This window comes from Microcaecilia unicolor, chromosome 10 (assembly GCF_901765095.1).
Source record: "Microcaecilia unicolor chromosome 10, aMicUni1.1, whole genome shotgun sequence".
Lineage (NCBI taxonomy): Eukaryota > Metazoa > Chordata > Amphibia > Gymnophiona > Siphonopidae > Microcaecilia > Microcaecilia unicolor.
The window spans coordinates 145,099,842-145,115,466 of NC_044040.1; the positions used below are offsets into that span (position 1 = coordinate 145,099,842).

General features: G+C 44.7%; 1 protein-coding gene across 1 annotated transcript in view; it reads left to right on the plus strand.

The window, feature by feature from the left end:
- Nucleotides 1-15,625, plus strand: part of INPP5D (inositol polyphosphate-5-phosphatase D) — a 420,594-nt gene that overhangs the window by 333,237 nt on the left and 71,732 nt on the right. The gene's annotated exons all lie outside the window — the stretch shown is intronic.

Sequence of the window (15,625 nt, forward strand, 5' to 3'; positions counted from 1 at the left end):
AGTGATTCAAAACTGCCAAATTACAGAATTTTGATTTTCATTCAGCTTTAAAAAAAAATGTTGTATAAGACCACTTATCAACCAAAGAAAAAAATGTTTTGTAAAGTGTCCTCAAAAGAAGTCAACAAGATATAACAAAAAAATGTCAGCATATGACAAAACAAATGCACCCAGATCTGACAACGCTCTATCCAAAGGATTGAGATAGTCATTAAACAACAGAGGAGACAGCAGTGAGCCTTGGGGCACCCCACAAAGTGACCACCAGGGCAGACACATTCTGTCATTTTTCATAACACAATATGTACATTTAGTTAAAAATTCTCTAAACCAATTTAACACCATACTGGTTACTCCCAATTCACTAAGTCTGTACGATAGTTTTAGATAATCTACAGGGTCGAACGCTGCTGAGATATCAAACTGAAGACAGGCAACCTATTTCCATTTGTCCAAACAACTTCTAACTTCAGATGTCAAAGTTAGTAACAGTGTCAGTACTATGCTGCTATCTAAAACTGTGCTGAGTAAAATGCAAACTGTCAGCTGAGAAAAGAAAAATTGTTAATTGATCGTTAGCGACAAATTCCAAAAGTTTAGCCAGCCAAGGAGTACTGGCTATAGGTCTAAAATTATCCACAAGTGTAAGATCAGATCCAGTAGATTTAGGTATTGGAGTTAAAACTATATCTGCCAACTCATCTGGATAGACTCCAGTATCAAGTAATAATGAACCAGGTTAGCCAAAGTAAAACTTCAACAGGAATAGATTTCAGTGAAAAAGAGGGACAAACATCCATAGAGCAAGCCTTATTTGAAAACTTTATCAGTATCTTAGAAACAAAATCTGATGCTACCTGTGAAAAGGAAGATCAGAGTCTTTCTCTTGGTATACCTTCTAATTTGTTGTTCTTAGGTTGACTTAGCAAAGAAAAAACTTCTGTTACAAAAGATCTAATGTATTACTTTAGCAGTAATAACTGAAACAACTCTGATCATTGTACAAACTTTGTACTGAAAAAAATGTGCCAGTGCTCTTAGAGAGAGAACATTGTTTTAGTTAATAATGAAAAAATCTTAAAAGCTTTCTTCATAGGGTTCTCAGAATTCTTTAGTCGCGTAATATTTCCTCTTAGATTCCTGAACTACAGATTTGTAATGTTTAATCTCTAATTTCCAGTTAATATTTGTTTGTTACATTTGTATCCCACATTTCCCCACCTATTTGTAGACTCAATGTGGCTTACATAGTACCGGAGAGGCCTTTGCAGGCTCCGGTGTGAACAAAAACAGGATAGCCCTTCTCTGACATCTATATGCAGTTTATATTTCTCCAGAGGTACAGGGCATCAAAGAAAAAATAATTCAGTTACCATTCCAATTCACTCCCTCACTTCTGCTGCGACTGGACTAATGCCAATAATGTTAGATTTTTATTGTGACTTTCATGCCTACTTACTAGAAACCAGGTTCTCGACAACTGCTCAATTTCACAGATACCCCAAATGGCCACGAGATAGAACTCCATGCCATCATCATTCAACATGACTCCACAGAAGCTAATGAAAGACTATACCAATACACTGCAATATTAGGAAAGTGTGTGGTGTTAAAAGGAGAAAGACTTAGACCACTGTGTTGTTAAAAGTCAGAAGAAAGACATAGCCTATATTGTAGGAGGGCACATGAAGCTGTAAAAACCAGTAGTCTAATGTGAAGATGATTCAGCTGAAGCCCAAATCCAGGAAGAGTACAGGATAACTCCTTCTACACAGATGGAATGTACAAAAGAAGACTGGGGTTTGGAGAAATATTGTATTCCATTTTGTCCTAAAATCTGTCTAACACTGATTATTTCTGTTCATTCTCCAAATCCTTTCAAACTTCCTGCAATTACCCTTTAAAGATCTCAAGCTCTCTGTATACCAACGATTACTAACTCACCTAACTTTTTTCTGTTTTATCAGGGCCACCTTATCCAAAATTATTTTAACTGTCTCATTCCATTTGTTCAACACTAAGCTAGGATCAGAAATTTGACCATTCAAAACAAATCCTAATTCCTGCCAGAATAACTCCTCAACCAACTTATTGTAACCTGCAGTGGCGTACCAAGGGGGGGGGCCGTGGGGGCGGTCCACCCCAGGTGCACGCCGCTGGGGGGTGCCGCGGCGCGCGCCTGCTCCGAGTTCGCTAAACTTCTTTGCTCATTCACTGCAGCTCCCTCTGCCCTGGAACAGGTTACTTCCTGTTCCGGGGCAGAGGGAGCTGCAGCGAACGAGCAAAGAAGTTTAGCGAACTCGGAGCAGGCGCGCGCTGTGGCACCCCCCCCCCCCCCAGCGGCGTGCACCTGGGGGGGTGTCATTTCACCAGAGGGGGGGGGAAGGTGTAATTTAGTGGGGGGGGGCACGCTGCACCCGGGGGGGGGGGGCGCATCGGAGCTCCGCCCCGGGTGCCATCCAGGCAAGGAACGCCACTGGTAGCCTGTTTTTATTTTAAAAAAGGTTTGTACCTGTTTTAATAATTTTGGGATTTTCAAAATGAAATTCAAAAGAAAATGATCAGACTAAGCAACTAGAGCCCACTCAACATGATCAGCTAAGGGTTTCCTCTGTATCAGTGATTCCAAAACCTGGTCCTGGAGGCACTCCAGCCAGTCAGGTTTTCAGGATACCCACAATGAATATTCATGAGAGAGATTTGCATGTAGTGGAGGCAGTGCATGCAAATCTCTCTCATGAATATTCATTGTGGGTAACCTGAAAACCTGACTGGCTGGGGTACCTCCAGGACCAGGTTTAGGAGCCACTGCTCTATATGTTAGTGGAATAGGCTACCAGAACTAAAGTGTGGCCCCTAATATGAGGCAAACTAATAGGACCTAAACTAATGCCTTCCAAGCCTCCATTATTGCACTGAATCCTCCTACTGAAATTTAGTCTCTATTTTTCTGCTCTTCACTAGCTTATTCAGTATCTGAAAGTCAATTTTAGGAATATATGCCATATATATTTATTATTCAAACTTATAACCTAAACATTGAAATAACACCTCAGTATGGTTGTGAGGAAGTCTATAGGAAATTACCATTTTCCCTTAGCAGCACTCCTGCCACATTAAAAGGCAAGGAAGAGAAGACTCAGCAAGAGCAGAGCAGGAAGGGCATAGTTAAGACAGGATAAAAATTCTCATCACAGATCAGTCAGGGAGGCCCAGAGGATAGAGGATAAGCCTTACACCCTATGCCTTCACCATGGAAGTGTAAGCTGCAGAAACGCTACTCAGGTTTGCCAAGTTTATCTTGGAATCCTGCTGAAACTGTATCTTTGGAGCTAAGGGCCAGCCTGGGCCCAGCTGTGGAAGACATACTTTAACACTGGGACTGTAAACCAGAAACAAGCTGTTTATGTTAACAGACTAGTGTACGTGGTGGCCTTGCCAGAGCAGGCCACAAGAGAGAACTCTATATATTTATATATAAGGACTAGTTTCTCTCTTTACTTTCTCCTGACCCATGAAGGGAACAGGTCACCCCCTTCCTTGCACATAAATAAATTGATTTTTGTTTCACCTTTAAAACCTGCTCACTCTGCTACAGTAGTATACAACAAACTTTAGTTTCTATAGCATCCCTCTAAACTGGCACAGATGGAGTATGCACTCCTACCAGCAGATGGAAACTGAGAACTACTGAGTTTCAGCAGTTCCCTGAAAGTCAGTCTGTTCTCAGTTTCAACAGATAGCCTGTGCAGTCCCAGTTTGACTTTTGCCCTGGGGGTATTTGCTGTTTGTCCTTTTTTTGGGAGGGGGAGTTGGTTTGAAAAAAAAGTGGACATGTTTGAAGAAAAGAAAACCCTTCTCTGTGAATTACTTCCTGCTGTTGTACAGGGATTGAGGCCTGTGGGGGTCTCTTCAACCCCAGAGGTGTCACACCAAGGTAGTTGGGTTCCTCCCCCCTTCCCCCTCCCTGATTTCCTCCTTTGAAGGGGGTGCCTTTGCGGCTGGTGCCTCGGTTAACCTCCTGTGCCTAGCAGCAGTCAGGCAGCCTTGAGAGTCTCAGGGGTCTACCTGAAGGCTGAAAGCCTTTCTAGTAATTAAAAAGATAAAATAACTGAGACAGTTGGCTTCATTTTAAGCAACCTGCTCCTCACAGCGCCGCTGGGGCTCCTTCCTGCAGCCTAGTTTCACTGTTGGTGTGGGGTCTCCAGAGTTGTTCTCAGGCAGTTGTTCTCCTTCTGGGCTTCACAGACAGTGCAGGAGGTATTATGAGTTTGCAGCGATTTTGTAGGACACTGTTCTTTCTGTGCCGGCCAGGAGACTACTGGAGCAGGGAGTTTTGCATCAGGCTCTGTGCCTCATTCAGGCTCTTCTCACGGGGACCCAGCTGTGGTTGAGAGGCCTGAGATGCAGTTAATGGTGGTGGCTCTGGTTTTGGCAGAAACTGCCACCATCTTGTAAACCACGTTGGGCTTTGAGCAGTCACCAGGGTTAGACTCTATGCCTTCCTCTGGCCTCTGCAGAGTGCTCCTTTGCTCCCTGACCCCTCCAAGGTGGATTTTCCCCCCAATTTTGTGCTGGCCATGTATAGGGCCTTCTGCCTGTGTAAGGCTGGCAGTCATGCAGTGCACAATAGTAGGGGATACTGCAGGGAGGTCCTTCCTCTGCCCCTCCCTTCAAAAGGCAGCATTTGAATTGTGGGGAGGATGATCTCCCGGAGTGTGGCTTTCAACAGTCAGACAAGACTGTCCCAAGGAAGAGACTCTAGATCCGGAACAGGCTATAGGGGTCGATGTTTGGATGGAGGAGTTGCCATAAGGCAGCTAGGCCATTAACAATTAAAAGCTCAGAGGAGCAAAGAGGAAAATGAGATTGGGACCTAGAGAGTTGAGGGAGAGACACAGGAATTAACTGAGGCAGGGAAGGGGAGAGACAAAACTACATTTAGTAACAAGTGAGGGCAGATAAAGATCTGAGCAGGCCATCAAGTCTGCCCATCAGTCACATTCATTATCAATTCATGATTAAATCAACAATGAAAATTATATTTTACACTTGATCATGGTCTTTCTTTGGTATTTCTGGGGCATAGACCGTAGAAGCCCGCCTGGCTCTGTCCTTATGTTCCAACTACTCGAGTTGCCGTTAAAGCCCACTCCAGCCTATCCAAATCCATCTTGTCATTTGCGACACTCAGACCGTAAAAGTCTGCCTGGCACTGTCTTCACATTCCAAATTACTGGAGTTTCTGTTGAAGCCCTCTCCAGCCCATCCTAAGCCGGATTGCCATATGCGGGTCCCAGACTGTACAGGTGAGCCTAAGTAGAGGAGCAGAATTAGCATGAAACGGCCTGGTTAAAGAGCCCGGATTTAAGGAGTTTTTTGAAGATGGGGTAGGAGGGTTCAGTTTTAATATAGTGGGGGAACGTGTTCCATAGTTTGGGACCTATGTATTCGAAGTAAGAGGCATGAGTACTGTCAAATTGGATAACCAAAGGAGGAAAGAGGTGAAGAAGAGACCGCTGGAAGGAACGAAGGGAGCGGGAGGAGGAATAAGGGATGAGGAGTTAAACTGACTCCAGTATGCTCATCCTCTGTTCTATTTATTGAACACTTTAGACAGGTGTTAACTTACTAGTGAACCTATTACTTTGGGAAAGCTTATTTTGTGGTCACACTGAACTGAGCAGGGCTCTCCTGACTGGAAATAGAGGGTCTGAGAAATGAAGGCCATGGATATGAAATGACACTATAGAATTATACCCATAGCTAAAACACACTATTTGAGGGAAATTTTACACACAGTACAAATATGTTTTTTCAGACATAACAATGACATATCTCTACTGTTCTTCAAGCACTGCTCCACATCTTTCAATGTCTGAAACACAAAGGTTTAGTACTGGTGTGGAAATGGACAGTCTCCAAGGTATTGACATTGCTGTTCTTGCTATGGTTGTATTGGCATTGAATATTACTGACAAATGCCATTCTCACCCCTTAGCAACTTCCATGCCAGAGATATACACATAACCTACAATATTCTATTTATTTAGATATTGCTCACACCTTTTTCAGTAGTAGCTCAAGGTGAGTTACATTCAGGTACACTGGATATTTCTCTGTCCCAGGAGGGCTCACAATCTAAGTTTGTACCGGAGGCAATGGAGGGTCAAGTGACTTGCCCAAGCTCACAAGGAGCAGCAGTGGGATTTGAACTGGCCATCTCTGGATTGCAAGACCGGTGCTCTAACCACTAGGCCACTCCTCCATTCTATGAATTGCATGCATAAATGTGAGTCCTGCTCATGCTCCATCTTGACTCCGCCTGTGTGTATGCCCCTCGATTTACCTCCTCAAAAGTTTTTTCTTCTGACCAGTTTATTTTGGTTTAAGTACAGAACCCATTTCTGTGAGCTTTGAAGCAGTAGCAAATTGGTCAGATACCATTACCCTTCTGAGTCCAACTGGCTAGATTCCTTCCTTGGTCCCACGTTTGTGTTCTCCCTTCTGTCCTATTGCTTTTCACACATACAAGTCAAATAGTTCTAAACTGCTTAGAAATTTATGTGACTTTTTAGTGGGGTAGAAGTATTTTATATAAAATGTGCATTCTTACAGAACTTTCTACTTTCCTTTCAGATTCTCACTTAAAGGATACATTTATACAGGCTTTTTCACATGTACATACCTATATATGCATTTAAAATGATTCTTATAAAGTTATCCCATGTGTACAAGTATGTAGCATAACAAGTAGGCATGTACTTGTACTGTATATGACCCAGGTGTGGGTTAGAGAGCGACCAATACCAAATCTGCAGCCAAAATTCGCTGCTCAGTTTCAGCTGAAACTGAAACTGCTAGCCCCCCCCCCCCCCCCCCCCCACACCTGGCAGAAAATGGGTCTTGTTGGGCCCCCCTCCTTGGCGGAAAGCAGACCCCCCCTGCAGAAATCTGTCCACCCCCCAGCCACAAGTACCACCCTCCCCGCTATCCATAGGCCTACTCTGAGCCTAACTTAGGCCTGATGATCTAGGGCAGGAGTGATCCCCAGTCACTCCTGCCCATGTTGCCCCAGGTTGTGGCAGCCATTTTGAGATAGGAACCAGCATGGGCAGGAGCAATCCCCGGTCACACCTGCCCATTCCAACTCCAGTCTCAAAATGGTTGCCACAACTGAGACTGCCATGGGAAGTCACAGCAACTATATTGACTGCGAAGCCAGCATGGGCAGGAGCAACTAGAGATCACTCCTGCTCTGATGATGCCACTAGTCCACCAGGGCTAGGGTTACCATACAGCTCCAGAAAAAGGAGAACTGATTGAGCCAGCCTGGGTTTTACTTCCATTGTGTTCAATGGAAGCAAAACCCGGACTGGATCAATGTGTCCTTTTTCTGGAGCCATATGGTAACCCTAACCAGGGCTTCTAAGGTAGGCCCGAGGAGAGTGGCGCTTTTAGTGGTGGTGGGGAGGAGAGATGGCAGAGAGTGGTTCCACTTATGGTTGGGGTGGGGGGTGGCAGAAAATAATTGCATTTGTGGTTGAGAGACGGAAGAGTTTTGGTTTCAGATGAAAATGCACTGGCATTTTTTGCCAAATCCAAAGCATCCTATATAATAATTCTCACCTCCAACGTTCTAATGTGCCTGGGACTGTGGCTTCTGCTTCTAACCTACAAATGTACTCGATCTGCAGCACCTCCTTACCTCTCAACCCTCATCTCCCCTTATGTTCCTACCCGTAACCTCTGCTCTCAAGACAAATCCCTCCTTTCAGTACCCTTCTCCACCACCGCCAACTCCAGGCTCCGCCCTTTCTGCCTCGCCTCACCCCACACGTGGAACAAACTCCCCGAGCCCATACGCCAGGCCCCCTCCCAGCCCATCTTCAAATCTCTGCTTAAAGCCCACCTCTTCAATGTCGCCTTCGGCACCTAACCTCTACACCTCTACCCAGGAAATCTAGACTGCCCCAACTTGACATTTCGTTCTTTAGATTGTAAGCTCCTTTGAGCAGGGACCGTCCTTCTTTGTTTATTTTGTACAGCGCTGCGTAACCCTAGTAGTGCTCTAGAAATGTTAAGTAGTAGTAGTAGTAGGTGGTCTGCTAGGCAGCTTAGAATGCACTAACGTCAGTGATGTCACTGACAGCTGATTCCAAGGCAAGGGGAGAAGTAGGGAAACACGCTAACAGCTGTCAGTGCCCCCCCTCGGCGCAACACCCAAGCCCCTGCCCTGCAAAACCACGAGCCAGGCAGGCAGGCGTGTTTCCCTACTCCTCCCCCTGCCTACCAATCAGCTCTCAGTACCCCCCCCTCGGCGCAACACCCAAGCCCCTACCCCCCCCCCCCCCCCCTCTCGGGCACATCAACTCCCTCGCCACCCACAGCCGCTAATACTAACGCTGTCTGGCCGCTGCTGCTTCTCCTGTGGAGCAGCAGCGGCCAGTATATAGACAAAACATCTCAAAAGCAAAAGGTCTTGCTGCTAGGGGACTCCATTATCTGAGACATTAAATTGGAAGGGGACTTCTTGGGCCCCCAACAAAGTACTATGCCTTCCAGGCTCCTCAGCTAGAGGAAGTGCAAACCAAATAAAGAGTAAAGATTCTAAGGTTGATATTGTAATACACATAGGAACAAATGGCCTGGCCAGGGATAGCATACCTATAGTACAGAGAGCTTTCCATAGGCTTGGGGAAGGGTAGAGGTCTTTGGTAAGGACTGTGGCTTTTTCTGAAACCCTGCCTATGGAAAGGGTAAGGAAATACTACAAAATAGAGAGAATGTCAATAGGTGCATAAGTACATAAGTAATGCCATACTGGGAAAAGACCAAAGGTCTATCGAGCCCAGCATCCTGTACCCAACAGCGGCCAATCCAGGTCAAGGGCACCTGACAAGCTACCCAAACGTACAAACATTTTATACAAGTTATTCCTGAAATTGTGGATTTTTTCCAAGTCCATTTAGTAGCGGTCTATGGACTTCTCCTTTAGGAAACCGTCCAACCCCTTTTAAAACTCTGCCAAGCTAACCGCCTTCACTACGTTCTCCGGCAACGAATTCCAGAGTTTAGTTATGCGTTGGGTGAAGAAAAGTTTTCTCCTATTTGTTTTAAATTTACTACACTGTAGTTTCATCGCATGCCCCCTAGTCCTAGTATTTTTGGAAAGCGTGAACAGACACTTCACATCCACCTGTTCCACTCCACTCATTATTTTATATACCTCTATCGTGTCTCCCCTCAGCCGTCTCTTTTCCAAGCTGAAAAGCCCTAGCCTCCTTAGTCGTTCTTCATATGGAAATCGTCCCATCCCCGCTATCATTTTTGTCGCCCTTCGCTGCACCTTTTCCAGTTCTACTATATCGTTCTTGAGATGCGGCAACCAGAATTGAACACAATACTCAAGGTGCGGTCGCACCATGGAGCGATACAACGGCATTATAACATCCTCACATCTGTTCTCCATACCTTTCCTAATAATACCCAACATTCTATTCGCATTCCTAGCCGCAGCAGCACACTTAGCAGAAGGTTTCAGTGTATTATCAACGACGACACCCAGATCCCTTTCTTGGTCCGTAACTCCTAACGTGGAACCTTGCATGACGTAGCTATAATTCGGGTTCTTTTTTCCCACATGCATCACCTTGCACTTGTTTACATTAAACGTCATCTGCCATTTAGCCGCCCAGTCTCCAAGTCTCATAAGGTCCTTCTGTAATTTTTCACAATCCTGTCGCGAGTTAACGACTTTGAATAACTTTGTGTCATCAGCAAATTTAATTACCTCGCTGGTTACTCCCATCTCTAAATCATTTATAAATATATTAAAAAGCAGCGGTCCTAGCACTGACCCCTGAGGAACCCCACTAACTACCCTTTTCCATTGTGAATACTGCCTATTTAACCCCACTCTCTGTTTCCTATCCTTCAACCAGGTTTTAATCCACAATAGGACATTTCCTCCTATCCTATGAGCCTCCAATTTCCTCTGTAGCCTTTCATGAGGTACCTTATCAAACGCTTTTTGAAAATCCAGATACACAATATCAACCGGCTCCCCTTTGTCCACATGTTTGTTTACTCCTTCAAAGAATTGAAATAAATTGGTCAGGCAAGATTTCCCCACACAAAAGCCGTGCTGACTTGGTCTCAGTAGTCCGTGTCCTTGGATGTGCTCTGTAATTTTGTTTTTAATAATAGCCTCTACCATTGTCCCTGGCACCGACGTCAGACTCACCGGTCTATAATTTCCAAGATCTCCCCTGGAACCTTTTTTAAAAATCGGTGTTACATTGGCCACCCTCCAATCTTCCGGTACCACGCCCGATTTTAAGGATAAATTACATATCACTAACAGAAGCTCCTCAAGCTCATTTTTCAGTTCTATCAGTACTCTAGGATGTATACCGTCCGGTCCAGGAGATTTGCTACTCTTCAGTTTGCTGAACTGCCCCATTACGTCCTCCAGGTTTACTGTGAATTCAGTAAGTTTCTCTGACCCGTCCACTTGAAATACCATTTCCGACACCGGTATCCCACCCAAATCTTCCTCGGTGAAGACTGAAGCAAAGAATTCATTCAATCTCTCCGCTACGTCTTTGTCATCCTTGATCGCCCCTTTTACCCCTCGGTCATCCAGCGGCCCAACCAATTTTCTTGCCGGCTTCCTGCTTTTAATATACCGAAAAAAATTTTACTATGTTTTTTTGCCTCTAATGCTATCTTTTTTTCATAATCTCTCTTGCCCTTCTTTGTCTGTGCCTTGCATTTGCTTTGACACTCCTTATATTGCTTCTTGTTATTTTCAGACGGTTCCTTCTTCCATTTTCTGAAGGCGTTTCTTTTAGCCCTAATAGCTTCCTTCACCTCACTTTTCAACCACGCCGGCAGTCTTTTGGACTTCCGTCTTTCTTTTGTAATTCGCGGAATATGTTTGGCCTGGGCCTCTAGGATGGTACTTTTGAACATCATCCACGCCTGTTGTATAGTTTTTACCCTCTCAGTTGCCCCTCTTTTTTTTTTTACCGTTCTTCTCATTCTATCATAGTCTCCTTTTTTAAAGTTAAACGCTAACGTATTTGACTTCCTATGTATAGTTACTTCAAGGTTGATATCAAAACTGATCATATTATGATCACTGTTATCAAGCGGCCCCAGTACCATAATGTCCCTCACTAGATCATGCGCTCCACTAAGGACCAAGTCTAGAATTTTTCCTTCTCTCGTCGGCTCCTGCACCAGCTGCTCCATAAAGCTGTCCTTGATTTCATCAAGCAATTGTACCTCTCTAGCGTGTCCTGATGTTATATTTACCCAGTCTATATTTGGGTAATTGAAGTCACCCATTATTATCACATTGCCCATTTTGTTTGCGTCTCTGATTTCTTTTATCATTTCTGCGTCTACCTGCTCATCCTGGCGAGGCGGATGGTAGTACACTCCTATCACCGTCCTTTTTCCTTTTCTACATGGAATTTCAACCCACAATGATTCAAACCCACCTCCCCGCTCCCCCCGTTTTCCATTTCTGTTGATGGCTCTCTCATTCTCCCTGTCTCCTCAGCTCGAAACCTTGGGGTCATCTTTGACTCTTCTCTCTCCTTCTCTGCTCATATCCAGCAGATTGCCAAGACCTGTCGTTTCTTTCTTTACAACATCCGTAAAATCCGCTCCTTTCTTTCCGAGCACTCTACCAAAACCCTCATCCACACCCTTGTCACCTCTCGTTTAGACTACTGCAATCTGCTTTTTGCTGGCCTCCCACTTAGTCACCTCTCCCCTCTCCAGTCGGTTCAAAACTCTGCTGCCCGTCTCATCTTCCGCCAGGGTCGCTTTACTCATACTACCCCTCTCCTCAAGACCCTTCACTGGCTCCCTATCCGTTTTCGCATCCTGTTCAAACTTCTTCTACTAACCTATAAATGTACTCACTCTGCTGCTCCCCAGTATCTCTCCACACTCGTCCTTCCCTACACCCCTTCCCGTGCACTCCGCTCCATGGATAAATCCTTCTTATCTGTTCCCTTCTCCACTACTGCCAACTCCAGACTTCGTGCCTTCTGTCTCGCTGCACCCTACGCCTGGAATAAACTTCCTGAGCCCCTACGTCTTGCCCCATCCTTGGCCACCTTTAAATCTAGACTGAAAGCCCACCTCTTTAACATTGCTTTTGACTCGTAACCACTTGTAACCACTTGCCTCCACCTACCCTCCTCTCTTCCTTCCCGTCCACATTAATTGATTTGATTTGCTTACTTTATTTATTTTTTGTCTATTAGATTGTAAGCTCTTTGAGCAGGGACTGTCTTTCTTCTATGTTTGTGCAGCGCTGCGTATGCCTTGTAGCGCTATAGAAATGCTAAATAGTAGTAGTAGTAGTAGTAGTAGATTTGTGTCCTGCTGAATTTGTAATCTATTTGAGTAAAGGCTCTCGTTAATATACAATGCTACCCCTCCACCAGTCCGGTCCTGCCTATCACTACGATATACTTTGTACCCCGGTATGACAGTGTTCCACTGGTTCTCCTCCTTCCACCAGGTCTCAGTAATGCCTATTATGTCCAATTTTTCATTTAGTGCAATATATTCCAACTCTCCCATCTTATTTCTTAGACTCGTAGCATTTGCATATAGACTTTTCAGAGTATTTTTGTTGTTCCTATTTGCATGATGCTTAGTGCTTGACACTATTGATTTGCCCACTTTTGTCTGATCTTTAGTTGTATTTAAGGACACCTGGCCTACCACGGTCTGTTGTGCAACCTCACTATCCAGGAACCCTATCTTCCCTGTTTGTGAAGTATCCTTGCAAGATACCTTATCCCGAACCATGCACTGTTTTGCGACCTTCAGCTCAAAACCTGGTGCTAAAAGAGTTTTAAATACATAGGAGGATGGGGCAATATATGGAAAAGCAAAAGGCTATTTTGTAATGATGGGTTACATCTTTCTGACCACAATCAAATGGGTTCTCAAAATACAACTAGCAAACACACATTAGTATTAGGAGGAAAAAGGCCTTGAGAAGCCCCCAGACATACAACTTGGTCTATGGGGAGCTGGACTTCCTCATCATCGGCCCAAAAAACCTCCGTAAATAATTAGCCTTAAGGTTTAAACTCAGCTAAACAAGTAATTCAGCTTAGCTTCTTTAAGTAGATCTCTGCATCTTTCTTTCAAACTATTGACTGTGATCTTTCTGACACAGGAAAAAGGATCCTTAGGGAGAAATACAAGCAATACATTTCTAGGCATTTAAGCAGATAAATTTCAGAGGTCACCACCATCAAAACCAACAGCAAAAGTGACAGCAGTGGAGAAAGAATTAAAATAAACCATCTTAGCAACTTACCTATCACCTATCATAAGATCAATACTGTTGAAATGCTCCCGAGCCAACTGCTCCCTAGATCAATGCCCAAAATACATACTCAAATCTATCCCTTTGAAAGCAGTAAACTGGTTACTCAATGATCTCAATGAGCTGTTAAAAACTGGCTCTCTTCCTCCTGATAAGGGCAAAATTGTTCTCACTCCACTACTGAAGGGATGTGGGCTAGATGTAACATCACCTGCAAACTACCATCCAGTGGCAAGCATACCCCTTTTTACTAAAGCATTAGAATCCTACATTAGTAAACAAATCTCTTTTTATCTGGAAATATTTTCTATTTTACACTGGTCACAATTTGGCTTCAGATCATCACATAGTATGGAAACATTGCTACTAGTTCTAACTACATATGTCAAACAACACCTATGCAAGGTGACCAATAATTCTTCTCCAATTCGATATATTGGCATTCGATGTGGTTGACAAAATGTTGCTACTTGAATGCCTGAATCAGATAGGAATAACAGGGACTGTGCTCAAATGGTTCAGTGAATTCCTTTCAAATCGAATCTATTCTGTCAAGGAAAACAACCAACTACTGGTCTACTAACTCCAGGATCCCACTGGAATCTCCCCTCTCACTGATCCTTTTCAACCTCTTTATGTCATCCCTTGCCTCAATACACTTGGGACTTAATGAACTACTATTATCCTACAGGGATGACATCCTGCTTCTCTTACCAGTTAGAGCATCAAACAAAGATGGACCCTGACCAATAAACTGAATATGCAAAAAAAAAAAAACAAGGTCCTGTGGTTCTAAAATAAGGGAGTTGAGGTCCTATCATCAATATCTTTGTCCAGTAGTCAAAGCTTTAAAGTGAAATCTGAAACCAGAGTACTAGGGGAATTGCTTGATTCTTCACTCACCTTCTCTTCCCATATTTATCAGCTATGGAAGAAAACACTATTCAAAATGAGACAGCTACGCCTAGTCAGACCATTCTTTGATCAAAAAGCCTTTGCACTATTAGTCCAAATGTTAGTCCTACCTCACTTGGATTACTGTAACATTCTATTTCTCGGCATTAAGTGTCAATATCAGAAAAAACTGCAAATCATACAGAATACAGCTGCAAGACTAATATACAAATTGAATAGATAATACTAGTGTTTCGACTCATCTAAACAAAGTGCACTGGCTTCCCATAGCAGAAGGACTTGGGTTCAAAGCTGCTTGTTTAGTTTTTCAGTCTTACAGGGCTTCACTTCTGAACTGCTGACTAAGACCACCACTTCGCTATGTCTGGTCCAGTCTAATAGACTGAAACAACAACTAATGCTAGCATCACCATTTCAAAAAACAATTCGAAATCAGAAGATTTTCAGCTCTCTATTCCCCTTCCTTGAAGACAAAATATGAAACTCTCTACCTATTCCCAGGGGCACCACCCAATCACAACTCAGGCCCACCTAGTCAGCGCTGGAAAATCGAGCATGTAAAAAACAATCAGGGTGGGACACAGTGAGGGAAGGCCCGAAGATGACGAGGCGATTTCCTTCTTTTGCAATGCACGCAGGGCAGACGCGAATCGCTGCCTGCGAAACGGCTTCACAGATTTTTTTTTAAGGCAGGGTGGTGGCAGGAGGAGAACTAAGAGGGCTGTTGATGTCGCTGGTAGTCTGGTCGGGGGGGTCTCAGATGAGGGGAGGGTGTCGGGTCTCAGATGGGAGAAGGGGAGGGAGGGGGTCTCAGATGGGAGAAGGGGGCTGGAACTGGGATCTGAGAAGGGGCCAGTAGGGAAAATAGGGACCATGCCTGGGGCTGGTAGGAAAATTTTGCATGCCTGGGGCAGCTGGGAGTCTGGGGCTGAAAAGGGGGGGGGGGCTAATGCAAGGCATGTGGATGAAGGGGGCTGGAACTGGGGGCTGAAAAGGAGGGTAGGTGGGATAAGGGGGCTAGCACTGGAACTGGGGGCTGAAAGGGGGCAGGGGCTGAAACTGTGGAGACTGGGGGCTGAAAAGGGGACAGGGAGAAGTGGCTGGGGCTGAAGCTGAAGCTCGGGACTGGTGAGAGAAAAGGGCTGGGGTTGAAACTGGGGGCTGAAAAGGGGACAGGGAGAAGTGGCTGGGGGCTGAATCTCGGGACTGGTGGGAGAAAAGGGCTGGGGCTGAAACTGGGGGCTGGTGGGATAGTGGAGCTGAAACTGGGGGCTGAAAAGGGGGGCAGGTGGGAGATGTGGGCTGGGGCTAGAACTAGGGGCAGGTGGAATAAGGGGGCTG